This window comes from Giraffa tippelskirchi, chromosome 2 (genome assembly GCF_054371585.1).
Source record: "Giraffa tippelskirchi isolate mGirTip1 chromosome 2, T2T-mGirTip1v1.2.pri, whole genome shotgun sequence".
Classification (NCBI taxonomy): Eukaryota; Metazoa; Chordata; class Mammalia; order Artiodactyla; family Giraffidae; genus Giraffa; species Giraffa tippelskirchi.
In genome coordinates this window covers 110252077-110265221 of record NC_137276.1, presented here as the reverse complement: position 1 = coordinate 110265221, position 13145 = coordinate 110252077, and the positions used below count along the sequence as shown (strand labels likewise).

Genomic DNA, 13145 nt, shown 5'->3' with positions numbered 1-13145 from the left:
AATATAAATCAGACGCTGGAAGCGTGTGACTAAGGTGTGTGCCAGCTCTGTGACAACCACAGATGCTGGAACCCTCATCTGCAGCCAGCGAGACTGGCAGGGGCTGAGGCGCCCTGTCATGGAAGCCTGGCCCGGCCAGGGGCCCACCACCCTCACAGGACATGGCGTTTTGAGAAAGCAGTTGGACCCAAAGCACTTTATATGCTGAACGTTTTCCCACGTTTTTAAATTTTCTTCTCCAAAACCCTTCTAACGGCATCTGAGGAACCCCTCACACTTCACCAATCCTCCCACAGTTTGGCCACTGAGGTTAATTATGATATTTTTAACTCTTATTACTTTGAGAAACATCAACCACACATTGTGACTTGCCAGACAGGTAACTCAGCGAGTGCAAACTTCCAGCCCCAGCTGGGCTGGAAGTGGGCCAAGGACACCAGCTTTCTTTATGACACTACTGGCCGCACACAGCACCCCGCCCCCGACCCCCGCCAGGTGCTGGTCGGGGACCCCAGCTCCCACAGCAAGGCCTGCAGGCTGCAGAGAGAGCTCCATGGCTAGATGGGGCAGTGCTGGTGGGGTCGGCCCCTGCCTGCTCCCCTGCCAGGAGAGGAGGGCCCAAATGCTCATGAATACTGCCCCCCACCCCACCCTGGGCAGGCTCAGCTGGGGGCCAGCCTGGTGTGGGGAGCCCCTGCCTGGCTTCAGGCATTTGGTCCTCAAGCCCACTGGGGATGGGGAAGACTGGCCACCAGCCTCAGCAAAGGTCATCTGCCTGCCTCCCAGCTGAAAGGCCCTCCGCCAGGTTTGTGCCGCCTGGGTGAGGAGCCCTCACACACCTTCTCCACTGGATCTCACTGGGTCTAAGACCTGACCTTGGCCTAAAGGCCCACAGGTGGCATGAGAGGCACAGAGAGGCCCTCTGCTCCTGCCCATCCCTGGGTGCTGCCCACTCGGGACAGTCTTTCTGCAACAGGGGTCTGGCTTCAGGTCCACATCTCCAGTGGCTTTCTCTGGGAGGTGCAGGCTGGAGGCTGAGGTGGAGTGTGGTCTCCATCCCTTCTGTGAGGTGGCCTCACCTCCCACCGCCCTGCTGAAGACACAGCCCCTGAGTCTCAGGCAGCCCCCCGCCCCACCCTTCTCAGCGGGCTGAAGCTCCATCTCCTGCTGATGTCAGCCCAAGTTCCCTTGGATGGTAAGCCCAAGGTCACAGGGTGGGCCAGATCCCTGAACCTGAGCACAGGCTGGCCTCCCCTCTGATATCTCACCTTCCCTCTGCCTGAAGCCCCACAGGTTCCCTGCAGTGCCCCCAGCCCTGGGGTCAGGGCATGGGTGTTGGTCCTTCACTCCTGAGCAGCCCTGGGGGCTAAGGAGCTCTGGAGGACAGAGGTCAGGGCAGCCCTGGACACTGGCATCCCCCTGCCCTGCCGCTTGTGGCGTCAGGGCTCACGGCCCTCCTTGGAGGAGCCTGAGACCTGAACCACGGAGGGGATGGCTGCCACTGGCAGGCGGGGAGGCTACAGGTGGAGGGAGGACAGGCAGCCCCACCCCTCCGTGGGCACCCGCGCTGGCAGACGCTCAGCCTTGCCCCGCAGTCGGTCCGGAGGCACCTCCACGGGCCTCTCCACAGAGGCCAGAGCCCCCGAACTCCACTGGGTGGGAAAAGCGCTTCCCGCCGGGGTGTTGTAGGAGACCCAGTCTCCACTGCACACGGGCGGCCCTGGAGACGAAAGGATGTGACTGGATCCTGGAGAAGTAAATGGCAACCCACTCCAGTATTCTTGCCTGGAGAATCCCGTAGACAGTGGGGCCTGGGGGACACCATGAGGTCACAGAGCCCCCCACGACTGAGCGACTAAGCACGCACGTGACTGGATGCAGCAACACTAGCCACTAGGGGGCGGCAGAGCTCCACCGGCCAAAGCCGAGTTCTTCAAAGAAAACAATTCCGGAAGGATTTGCAAAAACAGACGGGGGTGGAGGGTGGAGGACAACAAGTCGCCCTCTCCCCCTCCCGCCGGCTTCCGGTTCGCAGCCACGCCCACTACGATGGCAGCCTTGAGTGGATGGTAGATTGCGGGGGGCCCTCAAAACCGGAACCGTCTCCCACCCACCCTTTCAGAATCGTAGGCCGACCTGCTCTAACTCCGGCCACAGGACCTCCCCAAGCGTCCGTCTGACACAGCAAGCAGCGTCCTTCAGTCCTGACCACAGGCCTGGGTATGAGCAGAGAGGCCGATCCACACGTGCACCTCCGCCAGGGGCAGAGGGCTCAGGGGGTCAGCAGGGAAACACGGAGAAGCCACAGCTCTTCACTCCTTTCAGAAAACAGAGTCTCTGGTCACTGGGAGTCTCACCTGAGTTGACACCCCCTGCCTCACCCCTGGCCTCAGTGCCATCTGCCGTGCCTGAGAAACAGTGCTGCATGGAACAAACACCCACCTCATGGAGGCTGCGCTTGAGTGGACGCGAGGGAGGACATGCAAGACAAAAGCAGGCCCAACAGGGCGCTGAGCAGGGAGAGCAGAGTCAGGACAGCGCTCAGGACAGGTTGTGGGTGGCCTCACCAAGGGGCAGGGAAGGCCCACCAAGGTGACTGGAAAAAGGACCTGAAACAAGTGAAGGAGCCAACAACATGCAGATCAGGGAGCAGAGCACCCAGCAGGCAGGCTCGTGCAAAGGCCCCGGGGTGGGGGTGGTGGTGGCATGGAACGGGCAAAGGCAGTGAGAGGTGACCCCAGGGTTCCATCTGGTGCAAGAAGTGACTTCACTTTTGCATAGCCTGTCCCCTGCAGGAGCATGGAGGTCGCAAGTTTCTTAGTTTGGGAGACTCGACTAACCATGTCTTGCTCAATCTCTGGTCGAGAACAGGAGGTTAGCTGGTTAACGGGTGGTTCTTCCCCACTGTGCACTCCTGGCAGGTGGCAGCCACGCCTGATGCTTCTCAGTCCAACAGCATGTGGGGCTGCTCAGGACCGAGTGCCCAGCTGGGATGCTCACTGGGCAGGAGTTACCCTCGCCTTCAAGGGCACCCCTTCCCCACTCAGCCACAGTGCCCCAAAATATGAGTTTCAACTTATTTTAGCAGGGTGGATAGGCCTCCACGGTGTGTGGCTCTAGAGGGTGCCGGGAACTTCTAGGCTGTGTGGCCCTCAGCAGCCGCCTGGACTCCCCTCACCTCCATCACTGGCTTTTTCCACCTCGCACTTTGCATCCCGACTGAAGAGATCCTGAGGTCGGGTCAGGGCACCACCTCTGAGTCACTCACGGTCAGCTGACCACGAACCCGACCAGCATCCATAAAACCTCTTTGCCAGGCAACGTGATACAGTCTCAGGACCACGGCCCGAGTCCCACCCACTCTCGAGGGGCGAAGCTCAGCACAGCTGCTAGGCCAGGGTGAAAAGCCCACTACACTTTGTCCTGGGCTGACTTCTGGTAGGTTCCGCAGAAGGAAGTGCTGGAGGGAGGTCCAGGCAGCCCGCCAGGGTGGTGGTGGGGGTGGGGCAGTGAGCCCCATGCAACGAGGCGGCCTGCAGCAGGACTCGGAGCCTATGCAGCTGTCCCTCCACCAGTTGGTGGCTCCTCTGACCCCAGGGGATGCTCTCTGGGGCCTGTGACTCCTGGACTGTGACACAGCCCCTGGGGGCTTGCTCTGAGGGGACCCACATCTCAACCCCAGGCTAATGCCCATGACTTGGCTCCATGTTATAAATATGAAAAAGAAAACACCCACCTTTCAGCGATGTGAAAAGTATTCTGTAATTACAAAGTGCTCTACAAATGAGGAACTTGAAGCCTATTTTGCCAGGATAATTCTAGAGTGAGAGTGGAGACGAGAGACAAAGCAGAGTGAGGGGTGCACGCACTGACTGTATTCCTTCTGAGAGTGACCAGGTCCAGACAGCACCAGAGCCAAGTATCCGCTGGGGCTGGAGCTGGGAAGACAGGAGGTCTGTGTTCTGGGGGACACGGCTGCACCGACTACCCCCGTGTGCGTGGGGCCGGGAGTCTGTGGGTGCGGGGAGGGGTAGGGGGGCCAAGGGCTATACCTCCCGCTGAACATCTCCTCCAGCAGGAGATGGCAGGCAGGCGGCCAGTGCTGTCTCTCAGGCCCAGCTCAGCTTTAGCTGCCTCTGGGCGCGCTTTGCGCTGCTGCCCAGAGGCCACAAGTGGTCCCAAGGCTCTGTGGACGGAGAGTGGGCACCACAGAACAACAGACCAGCTCAGTCAGTGTCACAAAGAGACACGGGAGGGGCGTGCATCACAGTTACAGACATGACTAGTTTCTGTAACATGATTGTGCTGAACTCTGCTGGACGGCAGGGCACAACGGTGTGGGTGTGACTCATGCAACTGTGTCTCCCTGCTGGGCTGCTTCACCTCCCGCCGCACGAGCCAGACACCAGCTAGGGCCACAGAGCTGCAGCTGTCCTGACGCCAGGAGAACCCCCAGCCCACGGCACAGAAGAAGCCAGAAGCCCACAACGGGGTGCGTCTGCAAGAGTCCCTAGCCCCCAGCCGCATGGAAGAGATGTGCTTCCATGGAGGCAGACAGAGTGACCACGAGCAGCCGGACACCAGCCTGGAGCCTTGGAGAGGGGCACACGGGGTCGTGGCTATGGGGTCATCTGTGATCCCGCCCAGACACCTTTCCTAAGACAGGCTGCTGCAGCCCCTGATGGGGGGAGGGACAGGCCTGGGGCCACTTGCGCCTGATGTCCTGGTGCCAGCACTCCTCGGGCAGCGGGAAGGTAGGGTGGTGGGCAGAGACCTCGCGGAGTTTAGACCAGCGGGCGTGGTGAAGAGAATGGATGGGCTGGGACCTGGGTGGGGGGGTGAGGGGGGGCGGGGGTTGGGCAACAGAGCAGAGGGCGAGGGTCAGGGGCAGCCAGGCCCGGCAGTGAGGCTGGCGCAGAGGGTCACCACAGAGCCTGCGTCTCCAGACGTGCTTCCTGAGAATAGGCTCCTCCCCCTCCCTGTGCTGGACGGCGACCTTCTCCGCCACGTTCTCCGCTTCACACGGGCTCATGTGGCCTGCAGGGTTGAGAGCCCGCGGGTGGCTTCCGCATCCTGCTCTCCACTGCCAGGAGGTGGGGGAAGTGGCCCCCAAGCCCCCTGTGCACCCCCCTACCTCGAGTTCAGAGATTCTCCAGGCACTTCCTGAGTCTGTGGAGTCCAGTGTGCTTGGTGACCCGACTCTCCCTAGCCTCCCTGTGGGCCTCCTGGGTCCTGAAACCCCAGGTCACTTCAAGAGGGTGCTTGTCCTCTTCTCAGTATATTTTATATCCTGAGGCATTGCTTTTAAATAAAATTCCAGTTAGAGGAAAGTGTTGAGAAGCTGGAACAGTGGCTCTCGCAGTAGCCCAGAGCCAGGCACCCCCTTGGCTCACCCAGGACCCCATCTGCCACCTCCCAGGAGACCCATTTGGAAGAGAAGGGCCTCTGTGTTGTCCACTGAAGAGTTCATTTTACTTGCTTATTTGACAACTTCTTATTGCGTTGTAATGTGGAACCTGGATTAAAGTTGTGTGATCGTTACAATGCACTTCTGCATGTCCTGTAACTCCGCCCCCCCCCCCCATTGCTCATGGTTAGACCAGCTCGCCTGTCACACACCAGTTCATTCCCCATCATGCACACCGGCTGAGAGTGACGGTGGAGCTCTATACCAAGGCCACAGGTGTGGAGCCCTGTACCAAGGTCATCTCTGGAACTGACTGAGCCCCACAGCAACCACTGCCATGAGCCTCCCTTACCTCAACTGGCCATCCCCCAACTCCTTCTTAGGTAAAACACCCACCCTATAGCACCCTAACCAATCACCTAATGCCACTCTTCTAGCAGGAAGTTTTTTTGTTTTGAGGCTATAAAAATTGGCTGCTGACCCACAAAAGGGGGGGTCTGCCTGGTCTTTCAGGAGGCTGGCCCACTGTGCTGCAGCGCCCACATTATCTCTGCTCTCTGTTCTTAATAAACTCACTCCCTCTGCAATGCTCTGTTTCTGGAAATTCTTTCCCAACCTGCACACAGACCACGACAGTGACTACAGACAGTACCTGCCTTGACCCCAAATACTCTAGAGCGTATTTTCTAAAGATGAGGGCATCTGGGTAGACAAAATGCAGTTATGAGAACCAGAGCACTTAACAGCAACACAAGGTCTTTCCCCAGGCCCCCAGCCCTCAGCAGACACACTGTGACCTCAGGTTTTCATACTTCACCTTCTTAAAATGAACAGAAGAGGGCATTCTAGAGCCATGAAATTAGCAAAACTATCCTAAACAGTATCTTCTTAAAAGTTCAGGAAAACAAGTTTCATGTGCTGTCAAGTACCATACAAAGATTTTCTTTTAGACAAAATAAGAAACAAAATAACATTCCTATTGACAATAAACACAAACCATAAAGCCATGCTGACCAAAACAGAAAAACTATAATCTAATATCTTTAAGTTGATTAAGAGACATTAAGATGGTGATGCAAGCAATGAAAAAAACATAAACCAGAATTAGAAAAACTCAAAAATTATGTCATAGCACTCAGGAAAGAATTGGGAATAAAAGAAAAAAAATGTTTCAAAAATCCAGATGAAATCAGAAGACATGCAATTTAATAAATACAGCAGAGGAAAACAGAAGAAAGAGAACATTTGTTAAAAAGTCAAAAACAAAGCAATGAGAGGAATTCAAGAAGAATGATACACAGAGAAGGCAAGCCAAGAAGGCCAGACAGACAGGAACAGGGCAGAGAGGACAAAGGTAGGGGACCAGGCACTTCTCCAAGCCAGGACTCCTGTTAAATTAAAGGTACCTAAAACAAAATGCACTGCTGGATTTGATCTGCTAACATTTTTTTTAGGGCTTGCATACCTGTCTCAGAAGGCAGAATTATCTATTGATCATTTTAGGATTACTCACATAATTTTTGCATTATAGTATTGCTGATCTCATAAAATGGTTAGAGAAACTTCTTACTTTTTCCATTCTCTAAAACAGTTTGCATACCTAATAAGGATTGTGTTTCCTCTCGGATATGTGAGGACATGCCATGGAGCAGGACGCCTAGCCACACGTTGAGTGCAGACCAAGCGCCGTTTCAGTCATTCCCATAGTTACCCAGACTTTCTACATCATATGTGGCAAATTTCTTGATTTACATTTTTCTAGAAAGTTATCCATCTCAGGTCGATTTTCCAATTCTGTTGCATAAAGTTGCAAATATCTCAGAGGTTTTCTTTACTGCTTTAACTTTTTTTTTGAAGTTTTATTGATTTACTTTAACTTTTTATTTTGTATTGGAGCATAACAATGTTGTGATAGTTGCAGGTGCACAACAAAGGGACTCACCCATGCATATACAGGCATCCAATATCCTCAAAACCCCCCTCCCATCCAGGCTGCCACGTAACATCGAGCAGAGTTCCCTTTGCTATATGCAGAAGGACCTTGTTGGTTTTCCATTTTAAATATAGCAGTGCGTACGTGTTGACTGAAAGTTTTAAGAGCCTCCACATCTTATATCTACTCCCTGGTCACCCAAGTTTTAAAGTTTTGTCTTTTTCCCCCGGACCCGAGTTGCTAAGTGTTTTAAGTGTTTTATATTTCTTTACCAGCGTTTATTACACTCACATGTTTTCACATTCTGCTCGGTTCACCTCTACCTTTAACTTCATTAATTTGTCCTACTTTGTCCTGAATTATTTTTTAATTCTTTCTCTAACATTTAGAGTCACGGGATTGTTTTATTTAAATATCTCTGGTTTTCCAAAATTTTCTCCTAAGAATTGTTTTGACAGCATCCTTCATGTTTTGATGTTCAGTATTATCTCATTTTCATTACTTTTTATACAGTTTATGCTTTTATTTAAAAGAATCCTCAAATCTCCAGAGTCAAATAACAGAGTCTGGGCTGCTTTTGGTTGTCATTTTGTGGTTAATTTCCATTTTTATTGTACTTAATGATTTCTGCTGTTGAAAAATATGATATTCTTTAAAATAACATACATGGTGAATATATTTGTGAATGGTCTTGGTGTGTTTGAAAAATAGGAAGAAAGGAGGGAGGGAAGGAAGCAAGAGAGGGAGGGAGGAAGGAAGGAAAGTATGTTTTGTGTCTGAGGCAGTTTGTTAGGAATGCTATTGAGATTCATCGTGACTATATGCACTTTTTGTCTTCCCAATTTTTCAATTAAAGTTTCCCATTATGGTACTAGATTTGTCCATTTCCTATTCTTAGAGGCTCTTCCTTCATAAAATTTATATCTATGCAATTTTGTACATAAAAGTTCATGAATATCATATCTTCTTAGAGGATTACAACTTATCAAAATGATGTATCTTAGTCCCATTTAATGCTTTTCATCTTTTTCTTGAAAATAATGTCACTTGGCCTGCTTTCCAGTGATTAGCATTTGCTTAGTACCCTCCCAATACATTTTCTGTTTCTGTGTCATTTTAAAGACAATCTGAGTTTTGCTTTTTAATAGAGAAATTTCACATATACTTGAACTAACGCTTTGATTTCTAATTTGCTCCTTCTTCTCTACCTTTTGGTTGTTCCAGAGTTCTTCCTCTACAAGAGCTGAAGTTGCACAATCTGTGCCTATGCCTGGTGGCTCCTGGTAGACTGTGTTCAAATGCACATTCATACACTATAGGCTTGAGCAGCATCTACATCTTCCCACAGAACATGAACCGAAGTCTAAGAAACCTTCACTCTTCTCCTCATCACTATAGGCAAGTGGAAAGTGAAAGTCATTTAGTCGTGTCCGACTCTTTGCGACCCCATGGACTATACAGTCCATGGAATTCTCCAGGTCAGAATACTGGAGTGGGTAGCCGTTCCCTTCTCCAGGGGATCTTCCCAACCCAGGGATCAAACCCAGGTCTTCCGCATTGCAGGCAGATTCTTTACCAGCTGAGCCACAAGGGAAGCCCAAGAATACTGGAGTGGGTAGCCTATCCCTTCTCCAGTGGATCTTCCCGACCCAGGAATCAAACCGGGGTATCCTGCATTGCAGGTAGATTCTTTACCAACAGAGCTATCACTATATAAATACATATATGTAAGATATTTTTGGCTTGTAGGATGGAGACAAGACGGTGGAGTAGAAAGACGTGAGTTTACTTCTTCTTAGGAGAACACCAAATCACAAATAACTGCTGAACAACCAGGGACAATAAACACTGGAAGCTACCAAGATTTTTCAACTATCACTTTAATTTGCAAACCAACAGGCGTCAATGATTATTCAGAGTAGCTGCATACTGCCCAGGACTCCTTCCTGCCATTGTCAGTGGGACCAAACACCACCCTCTCTGTGGATGGCTGTCTCCCTAATTTTGTCAGTCTTAGGGGTGAGGCTGGAAATCTCCGAGTCCTTGACTGTCTGACAGCGCCCTTCCTTTGCCCTTCAACCTGCATTATGGCTGTGTCTCAAATTCCCGGTTTGGAATCTTTTCTCCCCAAGAACTTTGAAGATATTGATCCAATTAACTCTAAAATACTCATGTGGTATAGAGAATTTTATGTCAATTGATAGAGAGAACTTCGCTCCTCTTTGGGGTTTCTCTTCAGTCCTATCCTAAAATTCCATCCCACTGCCTCCCAGTCCTCATAGTTTCTCCGCCCACCCCATCTCGCGCAACATTTTATCCCCGGCATGCTCTGTGCCCTGACAGGCTTCTTCTGAGACGTGTTCATCGCCCTCTCTCAATCTTCTCCACTCTTTCCTTTTCAGAATCCTCCTGACAACCATGCGAGCTTCTCAAACTCCCATGGGATCCCCCTCTTCTCCTACACTCTCCATCTCTCAGTCCTTGAGACCTGCATCTGGGACAGCTCTGGGTGCTTTAGGCCTGCTTTCTGGAATCATCCTTGGTTCATTTGTCCAATCATTAATTCCTTCTTCATTTCTGTCTGTTCTGCAATTTAAACCATCAAGATTTTTTCATTTTCATAACTTTTCTTTCCAAAATCTTTGCCTGTCTCTTTCAAAGGAGCTGTTTCTTTTATGAATACTCTTCTCCTCTGCCATTAGGTCTTCCTTGGGGCATGTTCATTCATTGCATTTGGTACTTCTCTCCCCTGCCCTGTGGTTCTCAAGTGTGTGACAGTTCTCGGCTCTGCCCACAGTCTGCTTTTGAGAGACCTGACTCGCCTGCATGGATTCTGGTTCTGCAAGTGTCCAAATTCGAATACTTACCTGCAGTAGGCTCTCCACACATCTCCTGTGATGTTTTCATTCACAAATGTTATTTGCTTCTGTCTCTTGGTAATTAACCTGAAGTCTGAGCTTCTGACTTGGTGGCCCCTGTTTCCTGGGACAGTGTGGACTCTGCAGTCTTAAACTCTCTGTCTTTGGAGGATTCTAGTAGAGGGGACAATAGGTGAGTGTTCTGAACATCCTGTTCCAATCTGTGAGAGACGGATTTGTGCTCTGATTTTTCTGTCTTTTTACCCTATTTAGGGGTTGTTTCATAGCCAGTTGATAAAAAAAAAAAAAAGTCCAGAAACAGCCTCCTTAAGTTCTGGTTGATAAGTTAATGTCAACGGCCACGGCCTGGGGCCAATGTACGGCCTCCACCTGCTTCCAGCCTGGCCTTGGGAAGGCCTCACAGAGGCACAGGTCAGGTGGGCCTGGGGACGACCTGCCTGAGGTCCCAGTGCAGAGCAGGGAGGAGGGCAGGATTCACACGCAAGGGGCTGAACAGAGAGGGGCCCTGCCCCAAGGTGACCGCCCAGCCCGAGGGCAGGCTCTGGAGCAGACAGACAGCCGGAAACAGCCACAGCCTCACTTCAGCAGCAGAAGCTAACCACACAGCCACTCTGTATTTATGTAAGTCTTACCCTGCAATTTCCCCGTTGTCTGTAATTACCCCATGTCACCAAGTAACACTTGCCCTAGTTAAATGGTTGGCAGTTACTATAGAAACCAAGTACTGTTCTCTAACTGGAAAAGGTGGTTGTATTTTTTAAATATTTCTAAGTTATATCCTACTTTGATAGAGATCCATTTACAACTGCCACCAACTTGCAGAGAAAGTCAACCATGGTCACTGCCCACCTTTGCTATCCCAGCCCCTCCCTTCAGGAAGGTCCCTTCCCGGTCCACCTGTGGAGCAGCCGCGTCGGCTCTGTGCCTGCACTCTGCTCCTTCTGTCCTCACTTGCTTCCTCCTCCCGCCTGGCGAGAGCCACAGCCCAGAGCCCCACAGTGCCACGCCTCTCCCCAGGCTGCTGCTTCTTCTCATACCACAGATGGCACAGAGCCTAGGCCCCCCACCCTGCCCTTCCCTGGCCCAGAAAGGCCCCAGAACATCCCTGCACCATGCCCATAGGCTGGAAGAAGTTCAACCGTAAGCTGGCCCACACGAGGGCATCCTGTCCTGTGTGTCACCAGTGGGCGAGCACTGGCAGTTCACGAGGACCACACGCATCTCACAGGATTTCCCCATCTTCTCAGCTCCCAGGCCCCCGTCAGCTTCCTGGGACAGACCCACGGCTGCTTCGTGACTGTGTGGCCCCTCAGCGCACCTGCCGCCCTCACAGAACCAGTCCTGTTTTTGCTCATCAACAACAATCCCCTGGGCTCCCCCTCACTTCCCCTCTCCCAGCTGCAGCCAGTCATCAAAGCCCCTGCTCTCCTGCCCAGCTCTTCCCCTCTCTTCTCCTCCACATGCACCCACTTTCCACCTTGTCTCTCCAGACCTCCTGGGTAAGCCCAGTTCTCCTTCCCCACCCACAGAAAGGATGCAGTCTGCTCAGCTCTAAAGGTTTACCTGGGACCCCACTCCGAGTGGAAGCTGCTATCTGGCCCCAGTGCCCCGCACTCCTACTGCTCCGGCCACACTGGCCTTCAGTGCTCTCCAGCCTCCTCGCCTACAACCTTTGCACTGGCTATTCCCTCTGCCTCCCCATCCATGACTTGCTCCCTCACCCTTACTTAAATGTCACCTCAGTGAGGCAACCCTGACACTCCTGTGGATCCCTGATGGCCCCTGCTGGGGACCACTAGCACTTGCTTGTTCCTCGCCCTCCCTTTCCCTGCACACGGAGCGCGTCACCTCTGGACTGCTTAGGCTGCATCTACCTCTGATGCTGTCTCTGGAGACAGAGCCCATCAGTGTGTCTGCTGATGGATGCGACCCCTCCCAGAGCCAGACCAGGTGCAAAGAGCAGATCTGAGCTGTCTGCCCAGAGACTCTGCAGACTCCAGGACAGCAGCCTTACCCTTCCAGCCTCATCTAAAATTGTTCCTGAAATCAGTTCTGATTCTGAAGCATCTCATCTCCTTCACTCTGCTCCTAGGCCAGTGACAGAGTGGCCATTCTGTGTGGCTCAGGAGGGGCAGCAGCATGCAGCCCGACCGTATTGCTGCAGGAACCAATGTTCCTTCTCAGTTCTCTACAAACCACCCTGTTGAAGGAAATGAACACATAAGAAGCACATCTGAGAGGCTGTGAGCACCAGCAGGTGGGAGCCCACCCCCAACAGGGGCCTCTCCACGTGCCTGGTGGCCAAGCCAGGTTACTGGGAATCACAGTACAAAAGAGAGTTAAGAACCTGGAGAGAAGTGGTCAAGCAAAGGGTCAACCAGAAGTGAGGACCAGGCCCGGCACTGGGACGGGAAGGGAAGGTCAGATCCGGGCTGAGGTGGGTTAACCGACAGGCACTGAGGTTGGGCGCAGGCAGGGCACAGGTGGCAGAGCAGGCCGGGGGGAGGCAGGGGTCACAGGCGTCAGTGGCTGGAACGGGGGGGCCGGGCGAGCAGGTCACCAGCGGGGGTAGATGAGAGTACCTGCGAGCGGCTCCTGCTCCCGGCCTGGGGACGCCTGTCCTGCCAGCCCGCCTGCTTCCCCGTGGGCAAGGACACTGTCCATCTACCAAAAAGCAAGGGAAAAATGTCACGTCACTCGATGAGCTCGGCATGCCCGAGATCCCGCTCAGCCCCACTTGTTCCTGATCATCCTCACGTGTGGAGGCTCATAACACCTTTATACATGAAATTTGTTTTGCATCCGTTAGCAATTGTCATAACAGAAATACATTTAAAAGCTGGCAAAACACTTGAAGACTCAGAGGTGTCCGGATGCTATGAGCCCACCCAAGTGCTGCGTTCCCTTAATGGAGTAAAGTGTGGAG

At 52.4% G+C, this 13145-nt stretch overlaps 1 protein-coding gene across 50 annotated transcripts in view; it reads right to left on the bottom strand.

Annotated features, from left to right (window-relative positions):
* Nucleotides 1–13145, bottom strand: part of PCBP3 (poly(rC) binding protein 3) — a 221450-nt gene that overhangs the window by 81560 nt on the left and 126745 nt on the right. For 22 of the 50 annotated variants that reach the window (XR_014078046.1, XR_014078047.1, XM_081574308.1 and 19 more), the window contains one exon: nt 12802–12883. The exons of the other annotated variants lie outside the window; for them this stretch is intronic. The gene's annotated coding sequence lies outside the window, so the exon portion shown is untranslated. The remainder of the gene's footprint in view (nt 1–12801; nt 12884–13145) is intronic. 50 annotated transcript variants of the gene reach the window in all.